Raw genomic sequence first — 20,878 nt, forward strand, 5'->3', positions numbered from 1 at the left:
TTTGACACTTGTGTGGCGCCTGGAGAGCCACAGGGACTGAGACTCGTACGGTTCACGGCAGAATTCAAGTAAACAGACGGTTCCAGCAGATTGGTGTTTAATTGTCAACAAGGCGTTTAAAGGGTGCACCGTTCCCAGCAGTACTGCAATACCGGGTCAATGCGTGGAGTGAATGGAGCAAGCCCCCTTTTCATCTCCCAAGTGCAAAAATGTGCTTAATAAGATATCCTCAGATAGAGGACATATCAGATATTAAACTGATAAGAACAGATACTACACTTGATCTTAGCCAAAAGGCCGAGAAGCGATACCCACCGACAGTTTCCTTCCTGAGCCAACCTCCTAGGACCTTCCTCCCTTGTCACGGTGGCGCCCTTTCCATTGGGCAGGGGCAGCTGCTTAGCACACCCGCCCCAGCCCTCCATGGTTTAGCACCTTTGTCTAGTTTTAGGTCAAGATGCATCTCATTATTAGGGTTAGGTTATCAACGACAAGATTGGATTACATAATCCAATGCAATTTCTGAATCCTTTTTTTTCTTTTGAAAACCCATTTTGGAGATTTGATCCAATCTGATAGCCGTAATCCAATCAGGTTACTTTTTAACCCCCCCCCCCTCCCCTACTGAGGATCAGAGCACAGAACCCTGAGATCAAAGCACAGAACCCTGATGTCAGAGCAAAATGTATCTCATTTATTTCTTGGAACACAAGGAAAAGAGCATAGAACCTTGAGATCAGAGCATAGAACCTTGAGATCAAAGCAGAGAACCCTGATGTCAGAGTGAAATGCATCTCATTCATTCTTCCTTAGAACACAAGGAAAAGAGGATAGAACCTTGAGATTAAAGGACAGAATCCTGAGATCAAAGCACAGAACCCTGATGTCAGAGCAAAATGTATGTCATTCTTTATTTCGGAGAACATGATTTTGCTTTGGTCGCGGGGCAGTTTCTCAGATGGAGAAACTGCTTGCCAAGGGAAGCTAATGCTAAAGGCGCTGCTTGGACCGCGCCATCTGTGCACCGTGAACCAGGGTGCTGGGTCTGGGAATGCCGCCCCTGTCTCTGTCTCTTCCAACTCATACTTACCTGGCAGGGGAGATACCATGATCATGAAGGTGGTTCGCCCAGGGCGAGGCTCAGCCATTGCACTGAGGCTGTTCTGACCGCTGCGAATTCCCCAAATGTGGGAATCTCGACTGCACAATTTCTGGTAGTGGGGGACTGCGTTCGCGCTCTCCCCTGATCATCGTGTCCAATAAATGCAAGTGATTCGTAGGTGGACCAGATGCTATTAAGCATGCTGTTCTCTGACTTTCTTAGAACACAAAGACCAGAGCACAGACTCATCCAAGTCAGAGCAAAAGGTATTTCTGTCTGAGAACAGGAGGACCAGAGCATAGAACCCAGAGGTCAATGCATAGAACCCAGAGGTCAATGCATAGAACCCAGAGGTCAATGATGTCAGATTAACCCAGAGGCCCTGATGTCAGATTAAAATGTATCTCTTTCTTCCTTGGAACACATGGACCAGAGCATAGAACCTTGAGATCAAATCATAGAACCCTGATTTCAGAGAAAAATGCATCTCTTTCTATCTGAGAACAGGAGGACCCGAGCATAGAATCATGACGTCAGAGTTTACAACTGTGTCTCTGAAATCTCTCTTGGTTTTTCACAAATGCACAAGGCTCAGCCAAATGGCAAAGCCTGACAAAAATTGGTTAAACTCATTGCTGTTCCTCTCCACGGAAGTCTTTAGTAAAAGGCGAAAGGCTTGTGCGTTATGAAGAGAAACCAAAGTAAGTGCCGTCCTGTGGTCAAGAGCAGCAGATAATGTAGTCGTCCCAGTCAAATATCTCACGGTAAGCCTCGGTTGACGTGCCCTGTTCCAAATAAGGGGCCACGCCCATTACCACATTTGAAAGAGGCCACACCCATATTTGAAAGGGGCAGTCCCACATTTTAAAGAGAGCAAAAGTGTCCACCGGACTGCCTTTTTACCCTTCCAATAGTGGGGCATCAGTAAACAAGGCCTTTGTTTGACACTTGTGTGGCGCCTGGAGAGCCACAGGGACTGAGACTCGTACGGTTCACGGCAGAATTCAAGTAAACAGACGGTTCCAGCAGATTGGTGTTTATTTGTCAACAAGGCGTTTAAAGGGTGCACCGTTCCCAGCAGTACTGCAATACCGGGTCAATGCGTGGAGTGAATGGAGCAAGCCCCCTTTTCATCTCCCAAGTGCAAAAATGTGCTTAATAAGATATCCTCAGATAGAGGACATATCAGATATTAAACTGATAAGAACAGATACTACACTTGATCTTAGCCAAAAGGCCGAGAAGCGATACCCACCGACAGTTTCCTTCCTGAGCCAACCTCCTAGGACCTTCCTCCCTTGTCACGGTGGCGGCCTTTCCATTGGGCAGGGGCAGCTGCTTAGCACACCCGCCCCAGCCCTCCATGGTTTAGCACCTTTGTCTAGTTTTAGGTCAAGATGCATCTCATTATTAGGGTTAGGTTATCAACGACAAGATTGGATTACATAATCCAATGCAATTTCTGAATCCTTTTTTTTCTTTTGAAAACCCATTTTGGAGATTTGATCCAATCTGATAGCCGTAATCCAATCAGGTTACTTTTTAACCCCCCCCCCCCCCTCCTCCCCTACTGAGGATCAGAGCACAGAACCCTGAGATCAAAGCACAGAACCCTGATGTCAGAGCAAAATGTATCTCATTTATTTCTTGGAACACAAGGAAAAGAGCATAGAACCTTGAGATCAGAGCATAGAACCTTGAGATCAAAGCAGAGAACCCTGATGTCAGAGTGAAATGCATCTCATTCATTCTTCCTTAGAACACAAGGAAAAGAGGATAGAACCTTGAGATTAAAGGACAGAATCCTGAGATCAAAGCACAGAACCCTGATGTCAGAGCAAAATGTATGTCATTCTTTATTTCGGAGAACATGATTTTGCTTTGGTCGTGGGGCAGTTTCTCAGATGGAGAAACTGCCTGGCCAAGGGAAACTAATGCTAAAGGCGCTGCTTGGACCGCGCCATCTGTGCACCGTGAACCAGGGTGCTGGGTCTGGGAATGCCGCCCCTGTCTCTGTCTCTTCCAACTCATACTTACCTGGCAGGGGAGATACCATGATCATGAAGGTGGTTCGCCCAGGGCGAGGCTCAGCCATTGCACTGAGGCTGTTCTGACCGCTGCGAATTCCCCAAATGTGGGAATCTCGACTGCACAATTTCTGGTAGTGGGGGACTGCGTTCGCGCTCTCCCCTGATCATCGTGTCCAATAAATGCAAGTGATTCGTAGGCGGACCAGATGCTATCAAGCATGCTGTTCTCTGACTTTCTTAGAACACAAGGACCAGAGCACAGACTCATCCAAGTCAGAGCAAAAGGTATTTCTGTCTGAGAACAGGAGGACCAGAGCATAGAACCTTGAGGTCAATGCATAGAACCCAGAGGTCAATGCATAGAACCCAGAGGTCAATGATGTCAGATTAACCCAGAGGCCCTGATGTCAGATTAAAATGTATCTCTTTCTTCCTTGGAACACATGGACCAGAGCATAGAACCTTGAGATCAAATCATAGAACCCTGATTTCAGAGAAAAATGCATCTCTATCTGAGAACAGGAGGACCCGAGCATAGAATCATGACGTCAGAGTTTACAACTGTGTCTCTGAAATCTCTCTTGGTTTTTCACAAATGCACAAGGCTCAGCCAAATGGCAAAGCCTGACAAAAATTGGTTAAACTCATTGCTGTTCCTCTCCACGGAAGTCTTTAGTAAAAGGCGAAAGGCTTGTGCGTTATGAAGAGAAACCAAAGTAAGTGCCGTCCTGTGGTCAAGAGCAGCAGATAATGTAGTCGTCCCAGTCAAATATCTCACGGTAAGCCTCGGTTGACGTGCCCTGTTCCAAATAAGGGGCCACGCCCATTACCACATTTGAAAGAGGCCACACCCATATTTGAAAGGGGCAGTCCCACATTTTAAAGAGAGTCCACCGGACTGCCTTTTTTCCCTTCCAATAGTGGGGCATCAGTAAACAAGGCCTTTGTTTGACACTTGTGTGGCGCCTGGAGAGCCACAGGGACTGAGACTCGTACGGTTCACGGCAGAATTCAAGTAAACAGACGGTTCCAGCAGATTGGTGTTTATTTGTCAACAAGGCGTTTAAAGGGTGCACCGTTCCCAGCAGTACTGCAATACCGGGTCAATGCGTGGAGTGAATGGAGCAAGCCCCCTTTTCATCTCCCAAGTGCAAAAATGTGCTTAATAAGATATCCTCAGATAGAGGACATATCAGATATTAAACTGATAAGAACAGATACTACACTTGATCTTAGCCAAAAGGCCGAGAAGCGATACCCACCGACAGTTTCCTTCCTGAGCCAACCTCCTAGGACCTTCCTCCCTTGTCACGGTGGCGGCCTTTCCATTGGGCAGGGGCAGCTGCTTAGCACACCCGCCCCAGCCCTCCATGGTTTAGCACCTTTGTCTAGTTTTAGGTCAAGATGCATCTCATTATTAGGGTTAGGTTATCAACGACAAGATTGGATTACATAATCCAATGCAATTTCTGAATCCTTTTTTTTCTTTTGAAAACCCATTTTGGAGATTTGATCCAATCTGATAGCCGTAATCCAATCAGGTTACTTTTTAACCCCCCCTCCCTCCCCTACTGAGGATCAGAGCACAGAACCCTGAGATCAAAGCACAGAACCCTGATGTCAGAGCAAAATGTATCTCATTTATTTCTTGGAACACAAGGAAAAGAGCATAGAACCTTGAGATCAGAGCATAGAACCTTGAGATCAAAGCAGAGAACCCTGATGTCAGAGTGAAATGCATCTCATTCATTCTTCCTTAGAACACAAGGAAAAGAGGATAGAACCTTGAGATTAAAGGACAGAATCCTGAGATCAAAGCACAGAACCCTGATGTCAGAGCAAAATGTATGTCATTCTTTATTTCGGAGAACATGATTTTGCTTTGGTCGTGGGGCAGTTTCTCAGATGGAGAAACTGCCTGGCCAAGGGAAACTAATGCTAAAGGCGCTGCTTGGACCGCGCCATCTGTGCACCGTGAACCAGGGTGCTGGGTCTGGGAATGCCGCCCCTGTCTCTGTCTCTTCCAACTCATACTTACCTGGCAGGGGAGATACCATGATCATGAAGGTGGTTCGCCCAGGGCGAGGCTCAGCCATTGCACTGAGGCTGTTCTGACCGCTGCGAATTCCCCAAATGTGGGAATCTCGACTGCACAATTTCTGGTAGTGGGGGACTGCGTTCGCGCTCTCCCCTGATCATCGTGTCCAATAAATGCAAGTGATTCGTAGGCGGACCAGATGCTATTAAGCATGCTGTTCTCTGACTTTCTTAGAACACAAGGACCAGAGCACAGACTCATCCAAGTCAGAGCAAAAGGTATTTCTGTCTGAGAACAGGAGGACCAGAGCATAGAACCTTGAGGTCAATGCATAGAACCCAGAGGTCAATGCATAGAACCCAGAGGTCAATGATGTCAGATTAACCCAGAGGCCCTGATGTCAGATTAAAATGTATCTCTTTCTTCCTTGGAACACATGGACCAGAGCATAGAACCTTGAGATCAAATCATAGAACCCTGATTTCAGAGAAAAATGCATCTCTTTCTATCTGAGAACAGGAGGACCCGAGCATAGAATCATGACGTCAGAGTTTACAACTGTGTCTCTGAAATCTCTCTTGGTTTTTCACAAATGCACAAGGCTCAGCCAAATGGCAAAGCCTGACAAAAATTGGTTAAACTCATTGCTGTTCCTCTCCACGGAAGTCTTTAGTAAAAGGCGAAAGGCTTGTGCGTTATGAAGAGAAACCAAAGTAAGTGCCGTCCTGTGGTCAAGAGCAGCAGATAATGTAGTCGTCCCAGTCAAATATCTCACGGTAAGCCTCGGTTGACGTGCCCTGTTCCAAATAAGGGGCCACGCCCATTACCACATTTGAAAGAGGCCACACCCATATTTGAAAGGGGCAGTCCCACATTTTAAAGAGAGTCCACCGGACTGCCTTTTTTCCCTTCCAATAGTGGGGCATCAGTAAACAAGGCCTTTGTTTGACACTTGTGTGGCGCCTGGAGAGCCACAGGGACTGAGACTCGTACGGTTCACGGCAGAATTCAAGTAAACAGACGGTTCCAGCAGATTGGTGTTTATTTGTCAACAAGGCGTTTAAAGGGTGCACCGTTCCCAGCAGTACTGCAATACCGGGTCAATGCGTGGAGTGAATGGAGCAAGCCCCCTTTTCATCTCCCAAGTGCAAAAATGTGCTTAATAAGATATCCTCAGATAGAGGACATATCAGATATTAAACTGATAAGAACAGATACTACACTTGATCTTAGCCAAAAGGCCGAGAAGCGATACCCACCGACAGTTTCCTTCCTGAGCCAACCTCCTAGGACCTTCCTCCCTTGTCACGGTGGCGGCCTTTCCATTGGGCAGGGGCAGCTGCTTAGCACACCCGCCCCAGCCCTCCATGGTTTAGCACCTTTGTCTAGTTTTAGGTCAAGATGCATCTCATTATTAGGGTTAGGTTATCAACGACAAGATTGGATTACATAATCCAATGCAATTTCTGAATCCTTTTTTTTCTTTTGAAAACCCATTTTGGAGATTTGATCCAATCTGATAGCCGTAATCCAATCAGGTTACTTTTTAACCCCCCCCCCCCCCTCCCCTACTGAGGATCAGAGCACAGAACCCTGAGATCAAAGCACAGAACCCTGATGTCAGAGCAAAATGTATCTCATTTATTTCTTGGAACACAAGGAAAAGAGCATAGAACCTTGAGATCAGAGCATAGAACCTTGAGATCAAAGCAGAGAACCCTGATGTCAGAGTGAAATGCATCTCATTCATTCTTCCTTAGAACACAAGGAAAAGAGGATAGAACCTTGAGATTAAAGGACAGAATCCTGAGATCAAAGCACAGAACCCTGATGTCAGAGCAAAATGTATGTCATTCTTTATTTCGGAGAACATGATTTTGCTTTGGTCGCGGGGCAGTTTCTCAGATGGAGAAACTGCTTGCCAAGGGAAGCTAATGCTAAAGGCGCTGCTTGGACCGCGCCATCTGTGCACCGTGAACCAGGGTGCTGGGTCTGGGAATGCCACCCCTGTCTCTGTCTCTTCCAACTCATACTTACCTGGCAGGGGAGATACCATGATCATGAAGGTGGTTCGCCCAGGGCGAGGCTCAGCCATTGCACTGAGGCTGTTCTGACCGCTGCGAATTCCCCAAATGTGGGAATCTCGACTGCACAATTTCTGGTAGTGGGGGACTGCGTTCGCGCTCTCCCCTGATCATCGTGTCCAATAAATGCAAGTGATTCGTAGGTGGACCAGATGCTATTAAGCATGCTGTTCTCTGACTTTCTTAGAACACAAAGACCAGAGCACAGACTCATCCAAGTCAGAGCAAAAGGTTTTTCTGTCTGAGAACAGGAGGACCAGAGCATAGAACCTTGAGGTCAATGCATAGAACCCAGAGGTCAATGATGTCAGATTAACCCAGAGGCCCTGATGTCAGATTAAAATGTATCTCTTTCTTCCTTGGAACACATGGACCAGAGCATAGAACCTTGAGATCAAATCATAGAACCCTGATTTCAGAGAAAAATGCATCTCTTTCTATCTGAGAACAGGAGGACCCGAGCATAGAATCATGACGTCAGAGTTTACAACTGTGTCTCTGAAATCTCTCTTGGTTTTTCACAAATGCACAAGGCTCAGCCAAATGGCAAAGCCTGACAAAAATTGGTTAAACTCATTGCTGTTCCTCTCCACGGAAGTCTTTAGTAAAAGGCGAAAGGCTTGTGCGTTATGAAGAGAAACCAAAGTAAGTGCCGTCCTGTGGTCAAGAGCAGCAGATAATGTAGTCGTCCCAGTCAAATATCTCACGGTAAGCCTCGGTTGACGTGCCCTGTTCCAAATAAGGGGCCACGCCCATTACCACATTTGAAAGAGGCCACACCCATATTTGAAAGGGGCAGTCCCACATTTTAAAGAGAGTCCACCGGACTGCCTTTTTTCCCTTCCAATAGTGGGGCATCAGTAAACAAGGCCTTTGTTTGACACTTGTGTGGCGCCTGGAGAGCCACAGGGACTGAGACTCGTACGGTTCACGGCAGAATTCAAGTAAACAGACGGTTCCAGCAGATTGGTGTTTATTTGTCAACAAGGCGTTTAAAGGGTGCACCGTTCCCAGCAGTACTGCAATACCGGGTCAATGCGTGGAGTGAATGGAGCAAGCCCCCTTTTCATCTCCCAAGTGCAAAAATGTGCTTAATAAGATATCCTCAGATAGAGGACATATCAGATATTAAACTGATAAGAACAGATACTACACTTGATCTTAGCCAAAAGGCCGAGAAGCGATACCCACCGACAGTTTCCTTCCTGAGCCAACCTCCTAGGACCTTCCTCCCTTGTCACGGTGGCGCCCTTTCCATTGGGCAGGGGCAGCTGCTTAGCACACCCGCCCCAGCCCTCCATGGTTTAGCACCTTTGTCTAGTTTTAGGTCAAGATGCATCTCATTATTAGGGTTAGGTTATCAACGACAAGATTGGATTACATAATCCAATGCAATTTCTGAATCCTTTTTTTTCTTTTGAAAACCCATTTTGGAGATTTGATCCAATCTGATAGCCGTAATCCAATCAGGTTACTTTTTAACCCCCCCCCCTCCCCTACTGAGGATCAGAGCACAGAACCCTGAGATCAAAGCACAGAACCCTGATGTCAGAGCAAAATGTATCTCATTTATTTCTTGGAACACAAGGAAAAGAGCATAGAACCTTGAGATCAGAGCATAGAACCTTGAGATCAAAGCAGAGAACCCTGATGTCAGAGTGAAATGCATCTCATTCATTCTTCCTTAGAACACAAGGAAAAGAGGATAGAACCTTGAGATTAAAGGACAGAATCCTGAGATCAAAGCACAGAACCCTGATGTCAGAGCAAAATGTATGTCATTCTTTATTTCGGAGAACATGATTTTGCTTTGGTCGCGGGGCAGTTTCTCAGATGGAGAAACTGCTTGCCAAGGGAAGCTAATGCTAAAGGCGCTGCTTGGACCGCGCCATCTGTGCACCGTGAACCAGGGTGCTGGGTCTGGGAATGCCACCCCTGTCTCTGTCTCTTCCAACTCATACTTACCTGGCAGGGGAGATACCATGATCATGAAGGTGGTTCGCCCAGGGCGAGGCTCAGCCATTGCACTGAGGCTGTTCTGACCGCTGCGAATTCCCCAAATGTGGGAATCTCGACTGCACAATTTCTGGTAGTGGGGGACTGCGTTCGCGCTCTCCCCTGATCATCGTGTCCAATAAATGCAAGTGATTCGTAGGTGGACCAGATGCTATTAAGCATGCTGTTCTCTGACTTTCTTAGAACACAAAGACCAGAGCACAGACTCATCCAAGTCAGAGCAAAAGGTTTTTCTGTCTGAGAACAGGAGGACCAGAGCATAGAACCTTGAGGTCAATGCATAGAACCCAGAGGTCAATGATGTCAGATTAACCCAGAGGCCCTGATGTCAGATTAAAATGTATCTCTTTCTTCCTTGGAACACATGGACCAGAGCATAGAACCTTGAGATCAAATCATAGAACCCTGATTTCAGAGAAAAATGCATCTCTTTCTATCTGAGAACAGGAGGACCCGAGCATAGAATCATGACGTCAGAGTTTACAACTGTGTCTCTGAAATCTCTCTTGGTTTTTCACAAATGCACAAGGCTCAGCCAAATGGCAAAGCCTGACAAAAATTGGTTAAACTCATTGCTGTTCCTCTCCACGGAAGTCTTTAGTAAAAGGCGAAAGGCTTGTGCGTTATGAAGAGAAACCAAAGTAAGTGCCGTCCTGTGGTCAAGAGCAGCAGATAATGTAGTCGTCCCAGTCAAATATCTCACGGTAAGCCTCGGTTGACGTGCCCTGTTCCAAATAAGGGGCCACGCCCATTACCACATTTGAAAGAGGCCACACCCATATTTGAAAGGGGCAGTCCCACATTTTAAAGAGAGTCCACCGGACTGCCTTTTTTCCCTTCCAATAGTGGGGCATCAGTAAACAAGGCCTTTGTTTGACACTTGTGTGGCGCCTGGAGAGCCACAGGGACTGAGACTCGTACGGTTCACGGCAGAATTCAAGTAAACAGACGGTTCCAGCAGATTGGTGTTTATTTGTCAACAAGGCGTTTAAAGGGTGCACCGTTCCCAGCAGTACTGCAATACCGGGTCAATGCGTGGAGTGAATGGAGCAAGCCCCCTTTTCATCTCCCAAGTGCAAAAATGTGCTTAATAAGATATCCTCAGATAGAGGACATATCAGATATTAAACTGATAAGAACAGATACTACACTTGATCTTAGCCAAAAGGCCGAGAAGCGATACCCACCGACAGTTTCCTTCCTGAGCCAACCTCCTAGGACCTTCCTCCCTTGTCACGGTGGCGCCCTTTCCATTGGGCAGGGGCAGCTGCTTAGCACACCCGCCCCAGCCCTCCATGGTTTAGCACCTTTGTCTAGTTTTAGGTCAAGATGCATCTCATTATTAGGGTTAGGTTATCAACGACAAGATTGGATTACATAATCCAATGCAATTTCTGAATCCTTTTTTTTCTTTTGAAAACCCATTTTGGAGATTTGATCCAATCTGATAGCCGTAATCCAATCAGGTTACTTTTTAACCCCCCCCCCCCTCCCCTACTGAGGATCAGAGCACAGAACCCTGAGATCAAAGCACAGAACCCTGATGTCAGAGCAAAATGTATCTCATTTATTTCTTGGAACACAAGGAAAAGAGCATAGAACCTTGAGATCAGAGCATAGAACCTTGAGATCAAAGCAGAGAACCCTGATGTCAGAGTGAAATGCATCTCATTCATTCTTCCTTAGAACACAAGGAAAAGAGGATAGAACCTTGAGATTAAAGGACAGAATCCTGAGATCAAAGCACAGAACCCTGATGTCAGAGCAAAATGTATGTCATTCTTTATTTCGGAGAACATGATTTTGCTTTGGTCGCGGGGCAGTTTCTCAGATGGAGAAACTGCTTGCCAAGGGAAGCTAATGCTAAAGGCGCTGCTTGGACCGCGCCATCTGTGCACCGTGAACCAGGGTGCTGGGTCTGGGAATGCCGCCCCTGTCTCTGTCTCTTCCAACTCATACTTACCTGGCAGGGGAGATACCATGATCATGAAGGTGGTTCGCCCAGGGCGAGGCTCAGCCATTGCACTGAGGCTGTTCTGACCGCTGCGAATTCCCCAAATGTGGGAATCTCGACTGCACAATTTCTGGTAGTGGGGGACTGCGTTCGCGCTCTCCCCTGATCATCGTGTCCAATAAATGCAAGTGATTCGTAGGTGGACCAGATGCTATTAAGCATGCTGTTCTCTGACTTTCTTAGAACACAAAGACCAGAGCACAGACTCATCCAAGTCAGAGCAAAAGGTATTTCTGTCTGAGAACAGGAGGACCAGAGCATAGAACCCAGAGGTCAATGCATAGAACCCAGAGGTCAATGCATAGAACCCAGAGGTCAATGATGTCAGATTAACCCAGAGGCCCTGATGTCAGATTAAAATGTATCTCTTTCTTCCTTGGAACACATGGACCAGAGCATAGAACCTTGAGATCAAATCATAGAACCCTGATTTCAGAGAAAAATGCATCTCTTTCTATCTGAGAACAGGAGGACCCGAGCATAGAATCATGACGTCAGAGTTTACAACTGTGTCTCTGAAATCTCTCTTGGTTTTTCACAAATGCACAAGGCTCAGCCAAATGGCAAAGCCTGACAAAAATTGGTTAAACTCATTGCTGTTCCTCTCCACGGAAGTCTTTAGTAAAAGGCGAAAGGCTTGTGCGTTATGAAGAGAAACCAAAGTAAGTGCCGTCCTGTGGTCAAGAGCAGCAGATAATGTAGTCGTCCCAGTCAAATATCTCACGGTAAGCCTCGGTTGACGTGCCCTGTTCCAAATAAGGGGCCACGCCCATTACCACATTTGAAAGAGGCCACACCCATATTTGAAAGGGGCAGTCCCACATTTTAAAGAGAGCAAAAGTGTCCACCGGACTGCCTTTTTTCCCTTCCAATAGTGGGGCATCAGTAAACAAGACCTTTGTTTGACACTTGTGTGGCGCCTGGAGAGCCACAGGGACTGAGACTCGTACGGTTCACGGCAGAATTCAAGTAAACAGACGGTTCCAGCAGATTGGTGTTTAATTGTCAACAAGGCGTTTAAAGGGTGCACCGTTCCCAGCAGTACTGCAATACCGGGTCAATGCGTGGAGTGAATGGAGCAAGCCCCCTTTTCATCTCCCAAGTGCAAAAATGTGCTTAATAAGATATCCTCAGATAGAGGACATATCAGATATTAAACTGATAAGAACAGATACTACACTTGATCTTAGCCAAAAGGCCGAGAAGCGATACCCACCGACAGTTTCCTTCCTGAGCCAACCTCCTAGGACCTTCCTCCCTTGTCACGGTGGCGCCCTTTCCATTGGGCAGGGGCAGCTGCTTAGCACACCCGCCCCAGCCCTCCATGGTTTAGCACCTTTGTCTAGTTTTAGGTCAAGATGCATCTCATTATTAGGGTTAGGTTATCAACGACAAGATTGGATTACATAATCCAATGCAATTTCTGAATCCTTTTTTTTCTTTTGAAAACCCATTTTGGAGATTTGATCCAATCTGATAGCCGTAATCCAATCAGGTTACTTTTTAACCCCCCCCCCCCCCCCTCCCCTACTGAGGATCAGAGCACAGAACCCTGAGATCAAAGCACAGAACCCTGATGTCAGAGCAAAATGTATCTCATTTATTTCTTGGAACACAAGGAAAAGAGCATAGAACCTTGAGATCAGAGCATAGAACCTTGAGATCAAAGCAGAGAACCCTGATGTCAGAGTGAAATGCATCTCATTCATTCTTCCTTAGAACACAAGGAAAAGAGGATAGAACCTTGAGATTAAAGGACAGAATCCTGAGATCAAAGCACAGAACCCTGATGTCAGAGCAAAATGTATGTCATTCTTTATTTCGGAGAACATGATTTTGCTTTGGTCGCGGGGCAGTTTCTCAGATGGAGAAACTGCTTGCCAAGGGAAGCTAATGCTAAAGGCGCTGCTTGGACCGCGCCATCTGTGCACCGTGAACCAGGGTGCTGGGTCTGGGAATGCCGCCCCTGTCTCTGTCTCTTCCAACTCATACTTACCTGGCAGGGGAGATACCATGATCATGAAGGTGGTTCGCCCAGGGCGAGGCTCAGCCATTGCACTGAGGCTGTTCTGACCGCTGCGAATTCCCCAAATGTGGGAATCTCGACTGCACAATTTCTGGTAGTGGGGGACTGCGTTCGCGCTCTCCCCTGATCATCGTGTCCAATAAATGCAAGTGATTCGTAGGTGGACCAGATGCTATTAAGCATGCTGTTCTCTGACTTTCTTAGAACACAAAGACCAGAGCACAGACTCATCCAAGTCAGAGCAAAAGGTATTTCTGTCTGAGAACAGGAGGACCAGAGCATAGAACCCAGAGGTCAATGCATAGAACCCAGAGGTCAATGCATAGAACCCAGAGGTCAATGATGTCAGATTAACCCAGAGGCCCTGATGTCAGATTAAAATGTATCTCTTTCTTCCTTGGAACACATGGACCAGAGCATAGAACCTTGAGATCAAATCATAGAACCCTGATTTCAGAGAAAAATGCATCTCTTTCTATCTGAGAACAGGAGGACCCGAGCATAGAATCATGACGTCAGAGTTTACAACTGTGTCTCTGAAATCTCTCCTGGTTTTTCACAAATGCACAAGGCTCAGCCAAATGGCAAAGCCTGACAAAAATTGGTTAAACTCATTGATATTCCTCTCCACGGAAGTCTTTAGTAAAAGGCGAAAGGCTTGTGCGTTATGAAGAGAAACCAAAGTAAGTGCCGTCTTGTGGTCAAGAGCAGCAGATAATGTAGTCGTCCCAGTCAAATATCTCACGGTAAGCCTCGGTTGACGTGCCCTGTTCCAAATAAGGGGCCACGCCCATTACCACATTTGAAAGAGGCCACACCCATATTTGAAAGGGGCAGTCCCACATTTTAAAGAGAGCAAAAGTGTCCACCGGACTGCCTTTTTTCCCTTCCAATAGTGGGGCATCAGTAAACAAGACCTTTGTTTGACACTTGTGTGGCGCCTGGAGAGCCACAGGGACTGAGACTCGTACGGTTCACGGCAGAATTCAAGTAAACAGACGGTTCCAGCAGATTGGTGTTTATTTGTCAACAAGGCGTTTAAAGGGTGCACCGTTCCCAGCAGTACTGCAATACCGGGTCAATGCGTGGAGTGAATGGAGCAAGCCCCCTTTTCATCTCCCAAGTGCAAAAATGTGCTTAATAAGATATCCTCAGATAGAGGACATATCAGATATTAAACTGATAAGAACAGATACTACACTTGATCTTAGCCAAAAGGCCGAGAAGCGATACCCACCGACAGTTTCCTTCCTGAGCCAACCTCCTAGGACCTTCCTCCCTTGTCACGGTGGCGCCCTTTCCATTGGGCAGGGGCAGCTGCTTAGCACACCCGCCCCAGCCCTCCATGGTTTAGCACCTTTGTCTAGTTTTAGGTCAAGATGCATCTCATTATTAGGGTTAGGTTATCAACGACAAGATTGGATTACATAATCCAATGCAATTTCTGAATCCTTTTTTTTCTTTTGAAAACCCATTTTGGAGATTTGATCCAATCTGATAGCCGTAATCCAATCAGGTTACTTTTTAACCCCCCCCCCCCCCCTCCCCTACTGAGGATCAGAGCACAGAACCCTGAGATCAAAGCACAGAACCCTGATGTCAGAGCAAAATGTATCTCATTTATTTCTTGGAACACAAGGAAAAGAGCATAGAACCTTGAGATCAGAGCATAGAACCTTGAGATCAAAGCAGAGAACCCTGATGTCAGAGTGAAATGCATCTCATTCATTCTTCCTTAGAACACAAGGAAAAGAGGATAGAACCTTGAGATTAAAGGACAGAATCCTGAGATCAAAGCACAGAACCCTGATGTCAGAGCAAAATGTATGTCATTCTTTATTTCGGAGAACATGATTTTGCTTTGGTCGCGGGGCAGTTTCTCAGATGGAGAAACTGCTTGCCAAGGGAAGCTAATGCTAAAGGCGCTGCTTGGACCGCGCCATCTGTGCACCGTGAACCAGGGTGCTGGGTCTGGGAATGCCGCCCCTGTCTCTGTCTCTTCCAACTCATACTTACCTGGCAGGGGAGATACCATGATCATGAAGGTGGTTCGCCCAGGGCGAGGCTCAGCCATTGCACTGAGGCTGTTCTGACCGCTGCGAATTCCCCAAATGTGGGAATCTCGACTGCACAATTTCTGGTAGTGGGGGACTGCGTTCGCGCTCTCCCCTGATCATCGTGTCCAATAAATGCAAGTGATTCGTAGGTGGACCAGATGCTATTAAGCATGCTGTTCTCTGACTTTCTAAGAACACAAAGACCAGAGCACAGACTCATCCAAGTCAGAGCAAAAGGTATTTCTGTCTGAGAACAGGAGGACCAGAGCATAGAACCCAGAGGTCAATGCATAGAACCCAGAGGTCAATGCATAGAACCCAGAGGTCAATGATGTCAGATTAACCCAGAGGCCCTGATGTCAGATTAAAATGTATCTCTTTCTTCCTTGGAACACATGGACCAGAGCATAGAACCTTGAGATCAAATCATAGAACCCTGATTTCAGAGAAAAATGCATCTCTTTCTATCTGAGAACAGGAGGACCCGAGCATAGAATCATGATGTCAGAGTTTACAACTGTGTCTCTGAAATCTCTCTTGGTTTTTCACAAATGCACAAGGCTCAGCCAAATGGCAAAGCCTGACAAAAATTGGTTAAACTCATTGCTGTTCCTCTCCACGGAAGTCTTTAGTAAAAGGCGAAAGGCTTGTGCGTTATGAAGAGAAACCAAAGTAAGTGCCGTCCTGTGGTCAAGAGCAGCAGATAATGTAGTCGTCCCAGTCAAATATCTCACGGTAAGCCTCGGTTGACGTGCCCTGTTCCAAATAAGGGGCCACGCCCATTACCACATTTGAAAGAGGCCACACCCATATTTGAAAGGGGCAGTCCCACATTTTAAAGAGAGCAAAAGTGTCCACCGGACTGCCTTTTTTCCCTTCCAATAGTGGGGCATCAGTAAACAAGACCTTTGTTTGACACTTGTGTGGCGCCTGGAGAGCCACAGGGACTGAGACTCGTACGGTTCACGGCAGAATTCAAGTAAACAGACGGTTCCAGCAGATTGGTGTTTAATTGTCAACAAGGCGTTTAAAGGGTGCACCGTTCCCAGCAGTACTGCAATACCGGGTCAATGCGTGGAGTGAATGGAGCAAGCCCCCTTTTCATCTCCCAAGTGCAAAAATGTGCTTAATAAGATATCCTCAGATAGAGGACATATCAGATATTAAACTGATAAGAACAGATACTACACTTGATCTTAGCCAAAAGGCCGAGAAGCGATACCCACCGACAGTTTCCTTCCTGAGCCAACCTCCTAGGACCTTCCTCCCTTGTCACGGTGGCGCCCTTTCCATTGGGCAGGGGCAGCTGCTTAGCACACCCGCCCCAGCCCTCCATGGTTTAGCACCTTTGTCTAGTTTTAGGTCAAGATGCATCTCATTATTAGGGTTAGGTTATCAACGACAAGATTGGATTACATAATCCAATGCAATTTCTGAATCCTTTTTTTTCTTTTGAAAACCCATTTTGGAGATTTGATCCAATCTGATAGCCGTAATCCAATCAGGTTACTTTTTAACCCCCCCCCCCCCCCCCCCTCCCCTACTGAGGATCAGAGCACAGAACCCTGAGATCAAAGCACAGAACCCTGATGTCAGAGCAAAATGTATCTCATTTATTTCTTGGAACACAAGGAAAAGAGCATAGAACCTTGAGATCAGAGCATAGAACCTTGAGATCAAAGCAGAGAACCCTGATGTCAGAGTGAAATGCATCTCATTCATTCTTCCTTAGAACACAAGGAAAAGAGGATAGAACCTTGAGATTAAAGGACAGAATCCTGAGATCAAAGCACAGAACCCTGATGTCAGAGCAAAATGTATGTCATTCTTTATTTCGGAGAACATGATTTTGCTTTGGTCGCGGGGCAGTTTCTCAGATGGAGAAACTGCTTGCCAAGGGAAGCTAATGCTAAAGGCGCTGCTTGGACCGCGCCATCTGTGCACCGTGAACCAGGGTGCTGGGTCTGGGAATGCCGCCCCTGTCTCTGTCTCTTCCAACTCATACTTACCTGGCAGGGGAGATACCATGATCATGAAGGTGGTTCGCCCAGGGCGAGGCTCAGCCATTGCACTGAGGCTGTTCTGACCGCTGCGAATTCCCCAAATGTGGGAATCTCGACTGCACAATTTCTGGTAGTGGGGGACTGCGTTCGCGCTCTCCCCTGATCATCGTGTCCAATAAATGCAAGTGATTCATAGGTGGACCAGATGCTATTAAGCATGCTGTTCTCTGACTTTCTTAGAACACAAAGACCAGAGCACAGACTCATCCAAGTCAGAGCAAAAGGTATTTCTGTCTGAGAACAGGAGGACCAGAGCATAGAACCCAGAGGTCAATGCATAGAACCCAGAGGTCAATGCATAGAACCCAGAGGTCAATGATGTCAGATTAACCCAGAGGCCCTGATGTCAGATTAAAATGTATCTCTTTCTTCCTTGGAACACATGGACCAGAGCATAGAACCTTGAGATCAAATCATAGAACCCTGATTTCAGAGAAAAATGCATCTCTTTCTATCTGAGAACAGGAGGACCCGAGCATAGAATCATGACGTCAGAGTTTACAACTGTGTCTCTGAAATCTCTCTTGGTTTTTCACAAATGCACAAGGCTCAGCCAAATGGCAAAGCCTGACAAAAATTGGTTAAACTCATTGCTGTTCCTCTCCACGGAAGTCTTTAGTAAAAGGCGAAAGGCTTGTGCGTTATGAAGAGAAACCAAAGTAAGTGCCGTCCTGTGGTCAAGAGCAGCAGATAATGTAGTCGTCCCAGTCAAATATCTCACGGTAAGCCTCGGTTGACGTGCCCTGTTCCAAATAAGGGGCCACGCCCATTACCACATTTGAAAGAGGCCACACCCATATTTGAAAGGGGCAGTCCCACATTTTAAAGAGAGCAAAAGTGTCCACCGGACTGCCTTTTTACCCTTCCAATAGTGGGGCATCAGTAAACAAGGCCTTTGTTTGACACTTGTGTGGCGCCTGGAGAGCCACAGGGACTGAGACTCGTACGGTTCACGGCAGAATTCAAGTAAACAGACGGTTCCAGCAGATTGGTGTTTATTTGTCAACAAGGCGTTTAAAGGGTGCACCGTTCCCAGCAGTACTGCAATACCGGGTCAATGCGTGGAGTGAATGGAGCAAGCCCCCTTTTCATCTCCCAAGTGCAAAAATGTGCTTAATAAGATATCCTCAGATAGAGGACATATCAGATATTAAACTGATAAGAACAGATACTACACTTGATCTTAGCCAAAAGGCCGAGAAGCGATACCCACCGACAGTTTCCTTCCTGAGCCAACCTCCTAGGACCTTCCTCCCTTGTCACGGTGGCGGCCTTTCCATTGGGCAGGGGCAGCTGCTTAGCACACCCGCCCCAGCCCTCCATGGTTTAGCACCTTTGTCTAGTTTTAGGTCAAGATGCATCTCATTATTAGGGTTAGGTTATCAACGACAAGATTGGATTACATAATCCAATGCAATTTCTGAATCCTTTTTTTTCTTTTGAAAACCCATTTTGGAGATTTGATCCAATCTGATAGCCGTAATCCAATCAGGTTACTTTTTAACCCCCCCCCCCCTCCTCCCCTACTGAGGATCAGAGCACAGAACCCTGAGATCAAAGCACAGAACCCTGATGTCAGAGCAAAATGTATCTCATTTATTTCTTGGAACACAAGGAAAAGAGCATAGAACCTTGAGATCAGAGCATAGAACCTTGAGATCAAAGCAGAGAACCCTGATGTCAGAGTGAAATGCATCTCATTCATTCTTCCTTAGAACACAAGGAAAAGAGGATAGAACCTTGAGATTAAAGGACAGAATCCTGAGATCAAAGCACAGAACCCTGATGTCAGAGCAAAATGTATGTCATTCTTTATTTCGGAGAACATGATTTTGCTTTGGTCGTGGGGCAGTTTCTCAGATGGAGAAACTGCCTGGCCAAGGGAAACTAATGCTAAAGGCGCTGCTTGGACCGCGCCATCTGTGCACCGTGAACCAGGGTGCTGGGTCTGGGAATGCCGCCCCTGTCTCTGTCTCTTCCAACTCATACTTACCTGGCAGGGGAGATACCATGATCATGAAGGTGGTTCGCCCAGGGCGAGGCTCAGCCATTGCACTGAGGCTGTTCTGACCGCTGCGAATTCCCCAAATGTGGGAATCTCGACTGCACAATTTCTGGTAGTGGGGGACTGCGTTCGCGCTCTCCCCTGATCATCGTGTCCAATAAATGCAAGTGATTCGTAGGCGGACCAGATGCTATCAAGCATGCTGTTCTCTGACTTTCTTAGAACACAAGGACCAGAGCACAGACTCATCCAAGTCAGAGCAAAAGGTATTTCTGTCTGAGAACAGGAGGACCAGAGCATAGAACCTTGAGGTCAATGCATAGAACCCAGAGGTCAATGCATAGAACCCAGAGGTCAATGATGTCAGATTAACCCAGAGGCCCTGATGTCAGATTAAAATGTATCTCTTTCTTCCTTGGAACACATGGACCAGAGCATAGAACCTTGAGATCAAATCATAGAACCCTGATTTCAGAGAAAAATGCATCTCTTTCTATCTGAGAACAGGAGGACCCGAGCATAGAATCATGACGTCAGAGTTTACAACTGTGTCTCTGAAATCTCTCTTGGTTTTTCACAAATGCACAAGGCTCAGCCAAATGGCAAAGCCTGACAAAAATTGGTTAAACTCATTGCTGTTCCTCTCCACGGAAGTCTTTAGTAAAAGGCGAAAGGCTTGTGCGTTATGAAGAGAAACCAAAGTAAGTGCCGTCCTGTGGTCAAGAGCAGCAGATAATGTAGTCGTCCCAGTCAAATATCTCACGGTAAGCCTCGGTTGACGTGCCCTGTTCCAAATAAGGGGCCACGCCCATTACCACATTTGAAAGAGGCCACACCCATATTTGAAAGGGGCAGTCCCACATTTTAAAGAGAGTCCACCGGACTGCCTTTTTTCCCTTCCAATAGTGGGGCATCAGTAAACAAGGCCTTTGTTTGACACTTGTGTGGCGCCTGGAGAGCCACAGGGACTGAGACTCGTACGGTTCACGGCAGAATTCAAGTAAACAGACGGTTCCAGCAGATTGGTGTTTATTTGTCAACAAGGCGTTTAAAGGGTGCACCGTTCCCAGCAGTACTGCAATACCGGGTCAATGCGTGGAGTGAATGGAGCAAGCCCCCTTTTCATCTCCCAAGTGCAAAAATGTGCTTAATAAGATATCCTCAGATAGAGGACATATCAGATATTAAACTGATAAGAACAGATACTACACTTGATCTTAGCCAAAAGGCCGAGAAGCGATACCCACCGACAGTTTCCTTCCTGAGCCAACCTCCTAGGACCTTCCTCCCTTGTCACGGTGGCGGCCTTTCCATTGGGCAGGGGCAGCTGCTTAGCACACCCGCCCCAGCCCTCCATGGTTTAGCACCTTTGTCTAGTTTTAGGTCAAGATGCATCTCATTATTAGGGTTAGGTTATCAACGACAAGATTGGATTACATAATC

At 46.7% G+C, this 20,878-nt stretch overlaps 31 non-coding genes across 31 annotated transcripts; 10 read left to right on the plus strand and 21 right to left on the minus strand.

Annotated features, from left to right (window-relative positions):
* Window positions 1-118: 118 nt before the first annotated feature.
* On the minus strand, window positions 119-309 carry LOC137801509 (U2 spliceosomal RNA). The gene has a single exon (XR_011079781.1). It is a non-coding gene; the product is annotated as a U2 spliceosomal RNA (small nuclear RNA).
* Window positions 310-1,082: 773 nt separating this feature from the next.
* Window positions 1,083-1,246, plus strand: LOC137801609 (U1 spliceosomal RNA). The gene has a single exon (XR_011079874.1). It is a non-coding gene; the product is annotated as a U1 spliceosomal RNA (small nuclear RNA).
* Window positions 1,247-1,692: 446 nt separating this feature from the next.
* On the minus strand, window positions 1,693-1,807 carry LOC137801570 (U5 spliceosomal RNA). Its single transcript, XR_011079837.1, has one exon. It is a non-coding gene; the product is annotated as a U5 spliceosomal RNA (small nuclear RNA).
* Window positions 1,808-2,160: 353 nt separating this feature from the next.
* On the minus strand, window positions 2,161-2,351 carry LOC137801510 (U2 spliceosomal RNA). Its single transcript, XR_011079782.1, has one exon. It is a non-coding gene; the product is annotated as a U2 spliceosomal RNA (small nuclear RNA).
* Window positions 2,352-3,131: 780 nt separating this feature from the next.
* Window positions 3,132-3,295, plus strand: LOC137801610 (U1 spliceosomal RNA). Its single transcript, XR_011079875.1, has one exon. It is a non-coding gene; the product is annotated as a U1 spliceosomal RNA (small nuclear RNA).
* A 442-nt stretch (window positions 3,296-3,737) lies between these two features.
* LOC137801571 (U5 spliceosomal RNA) lies at window positions 3,738-3,852 on the minus strand. The gene has a single exon (XR_011079838.1). It is a non-coding gene; the product is annotated as a U5 spliceosomal RNA (small nuclear RNA).
* A 345-nt stretch (window positions 3,853-4,197) lies between these two features.
* LOC137801511 (U2 spliceosomal RNA) lies at window positions 4,198-4,388 on the minus strand. The gene has a single exon (XR_011079783.1). It is a non-coding gene; the product is annotated as a U2 spliceosomal RNA (small nuclear RNA).
* Window positions 4,389-5,162: 774 nt separating this feature from the next.
* LOC137801611 (U1 spliceosomal RNA) lies at window positions 5,163-5,326 on the plus strand. Its single transcript, XR_011079876.1, has one exon. It is a non-coding gene; the product is annotated as a U1 spliceosomal RNA (small nuclear RNA).
* A 446-nt stretch (window positions 5,327-5,772) lies between these two features.
* LOC137801573 (U5 spliceosomal RNA) lies at window positions 5,773-5,887 on the minus strand. Its single transcript, XR_011079840.1, has one exon. It is a non-coding gene; the product is annotated as a U5 spliceosomal RNA (small nuclear RNA).
* A 345-nt stretch (window positions 5,888-6,232) lies between these two features.
* On the minus strand, window positions 6,233-6,423 carry LOC137801514 (U2 spliceosomal RNA). Its single transcript, XR_011079785.1, has one exon. It is a non-coding gene; the product is annotated as a U2 spliceosomal RNA (small nuclear RNA).
* Window positions 6,424-7,199: 776 nt separating this feature from the next.
* Window positions 7,200-7,363, plus strand: LOC137801612 (U1 spliceosomal RNA). The gene has a single exon (XR_011079877.1). It is a non-coding gene; the product is annotated as a U1 spliceosomal RNA (small nuclear RNA).
* Window positions 7,364-7,788: 425 nt separating this feature from the next.
* Window positions 7,789-7,903, minus strand: LOC137801574 (U5 spliceosomal RNA). The gene has a single exon (XR_011079841.1). It is a non-coding gene; the product is annotated as a U5 spliceosomal RNA (small nuclear RNA).
* Window positions 7,904-8,248: 345 nt separating this feature from the next.
* LOC137801515 (U2 spliceosomal RNA) lies at window positions 8,249-8,439 on the minus strand. The gene has a single exon (XR_011079786.1). It is a non-coding gene; the product is annotated as a U2 spliceosomal RNA (small nuclear RNA).
* A 772-nt stretch (window positions 8,440-9,211) lies between these two features.
* On the plus strand, window positions 9,212-9,375 carry LOC137801613 (U1 spliceosomal RNA). The gene has a single exon (XR_011079878.1). It is a non-coding gene; the product is annotated as a U1 spliceosomal RNA (small nuclear RNA).
* A 425-nt stretch (window positions 9,376-9,800) lies between these two features.
* Window positions 9,801-9,915, minus strand: LOC137801575 (U5 spliceosomal RNA). The gene has a single exon (XR_011079842.1). It is a non-coding gene; the product is annotated as a U5 spliceosomal RNA (small nuclear RNA).
* A 345-nt stretch (window positions 9,916-10,260) lies between these two features.
* LOC137801516 (U2 spliceosomal RNA) lies at window positions 10,261-10,451 on the minus strand. Its single transcript, XR_011079787.1, has one exon. It is a non-coding gene; the product is annotated as a U2 spliceosomal RNA (small nuclear RNA).
* A 774-nt stretch (window positions 10,452-11,225) lies between these two features.
* LOC137801614 (U1 spliceosomal RNA) lies at window positions 11,226-11,389 on the plus strand. Its single transcript, XR_011079879.1, has one exon. It is a non-coding gene; the product is annotated as a U1 spliceosomal RNA (small nuclear RNA).
* Window positions 11,390-11,835: 446 nt separating this feature from the next.
* On the minus strand, window positions 11,836-11,950 carry LOC137801576 (U5 spliceosomal RNA). The gene has a single exon (XR_011079843.1). It is a non-coding gene; the product is annotated as a U5 spliceosomal RNA (small nuclear RNA).
* A 353-nt stretch (window positions 11,951-12,303) lies between these two features.
* LOC137801517 (U2 spliceosomal RNA) lies at window positions 12,304-12,494 on the minus strand. Its single transcript, XR_011079788.1, has one exon. It is a non-coding gene; the product is annotated as a U2 spliceosomal RNA (small nuclear RNA).
* A 778-nt stretch (window positions 12,495-13,272) lies between these two features.
* On the plus strand, window positions 13,273-13,436 carry LOC137801616 (U1 spliceosomal RNA). The gene has a single exon (XR_011079880.1). It is a non-coding gene; the product is annotated as a U1 spliceosomal RNA (small nuclear RNA).
* A 446-nt stretch (window positions 13,437-13,882) lies between these two features.
* Window positions 13,883-13,997, minus strand: LOC137801585 (U5 spliceosomal RNA). The gene has a single exon (XR_011079851.1). It is a non-coding gene; the product is annotated as a U5 spliceosomal RNA (small nuclear RNA).
* Window positions 13,998-14,350: 353 nt separating this feature from the next.
* On the minus strand, window positions 14,351-14,541 carry LOC137801518 (U2 spliceosomal RNA). The gene has a single exon (XR_011079789.1). It is a non-coding gene; the product is annotated as a U2 spliceosomal RNA (small nuclear RNA).
* A 777-nt stretch (window positions 14,542-15,318) lies between these two features.
* Window positions 15,319-15,482, plus strand: LOC137801618 (U1 spliceosomal RNA). Its single transcript, XR_011079882.1, has one exon. It is a non-coding gene; the product is annotated as a U1 spliceosomal RNA (small nuclear RNA).
* A 446-nt stretch (window positions 15,483-15,928) lies between these two features.
* Window positions 15,929-16,043, minus strand: LOC137801577 (U5 spliceosomal RNA). The gene has a single exon (XR_011079844.1). It is a non-coding gene; the product is annotated as a U5 spliceosomal RNA (small nuclear RNA).
* Window positions 16,044-16,396: 353 nt separating this feature from the next.
* Window positions 16,397-16,587, minus strand: LOC137801519 (U2 spliceosomal RNA). Its single transcript, XR_011079790.1, has one exon. It is a non-coding gene; the product is annotated as a U2 spliceosomal RNA (small nuclear RNA).
* A 781-nt stretch (window positions 16,588-17,368) lies between these two features.
* LOC137801619 (U1 spliceosomal RNA) lies at window positions 17,369-17,532 on the plus strand. Its single transcript, XR_011079883.1, has one exon. It is a non-coding gene; the product is annotated as a U1 spliceosomal RNA (small nuclear RNA).
* A 446-nt stretch (window positions 17,533-17,978) lies between these two features.
* Window positions 17,979-18,093, minus strand: LOC137801578 (U5 spliceosomal RNA). Its single transcript, XR_011079845.1, has one exon. It is a non-coding gene; the product is annotated as a U5 spliceosomal RNA (small nuclear RNA).
* A 353-nt stretch (window positions 18,094-18,446) lies between these two features.
* On the minus strand, window positions 18,447-18,637 carry LOC137801520 (U2 spliceosomal RNA). Its single transcript, XR_011079791.1, has one exon. It is a non-coding gene; the product is annotated as a U2 spliceosomal RNA (small nuclear RNA).
* A 778-nt stretch (window positions 18,638-19,415) lies between these two features.
* LOC137801620 (U1 spliceosomal RNA) lies at window positions 19,416-19,579 on the plus strand. The gene has a single exon (XR_011079884.1). It is a non-coding gene; the product is annotated as a U1 spliceosomal RNA (small nuclear RNA).
* A 446-nt stretch (window positions 19,580-20,025) lies between these two features.
* On the minus strand, window positions 20,026-20,140 carry LOC137801579 (U5 spliceosomal RNA). The gene has a single exon (XR_011079846.1). It is a non-coding gene; the product is annotated as a U5 spliceosomal RNA (small nuclear RNA).
* Window positions 20,141-20,485: 345 nt separating this feature from the next.
* On the minus strand, window positions 20,486-20,676 carry LOC137801521 (U2 spliceosomal RNA). The gene has a single exon (XR_011079792.1). It is a non-coding gene; the product is annotated as a U2 spliceosomal RNA (small nuclear RNA).
* Window positions 20,677-20,878: the final 202 nt, after the last annotated feature.

The sequence above is a fragment of the Clinocottus analis genome, unplaced genomic scaffold, assembly GCF_023055335.1.
Source record: "Clinocottus analis isolate CAN_PGR_092001 unplaced genomic scaffold, fCliAna1.0.p SCAF_41, whole genome shotgun sequence".
Lineage (NCBI taxonomy): Eukaryota > Metazoa > Chordata > Actinopteri > Perciformes > Cottidae > Clinocottus > Clinocottus analis.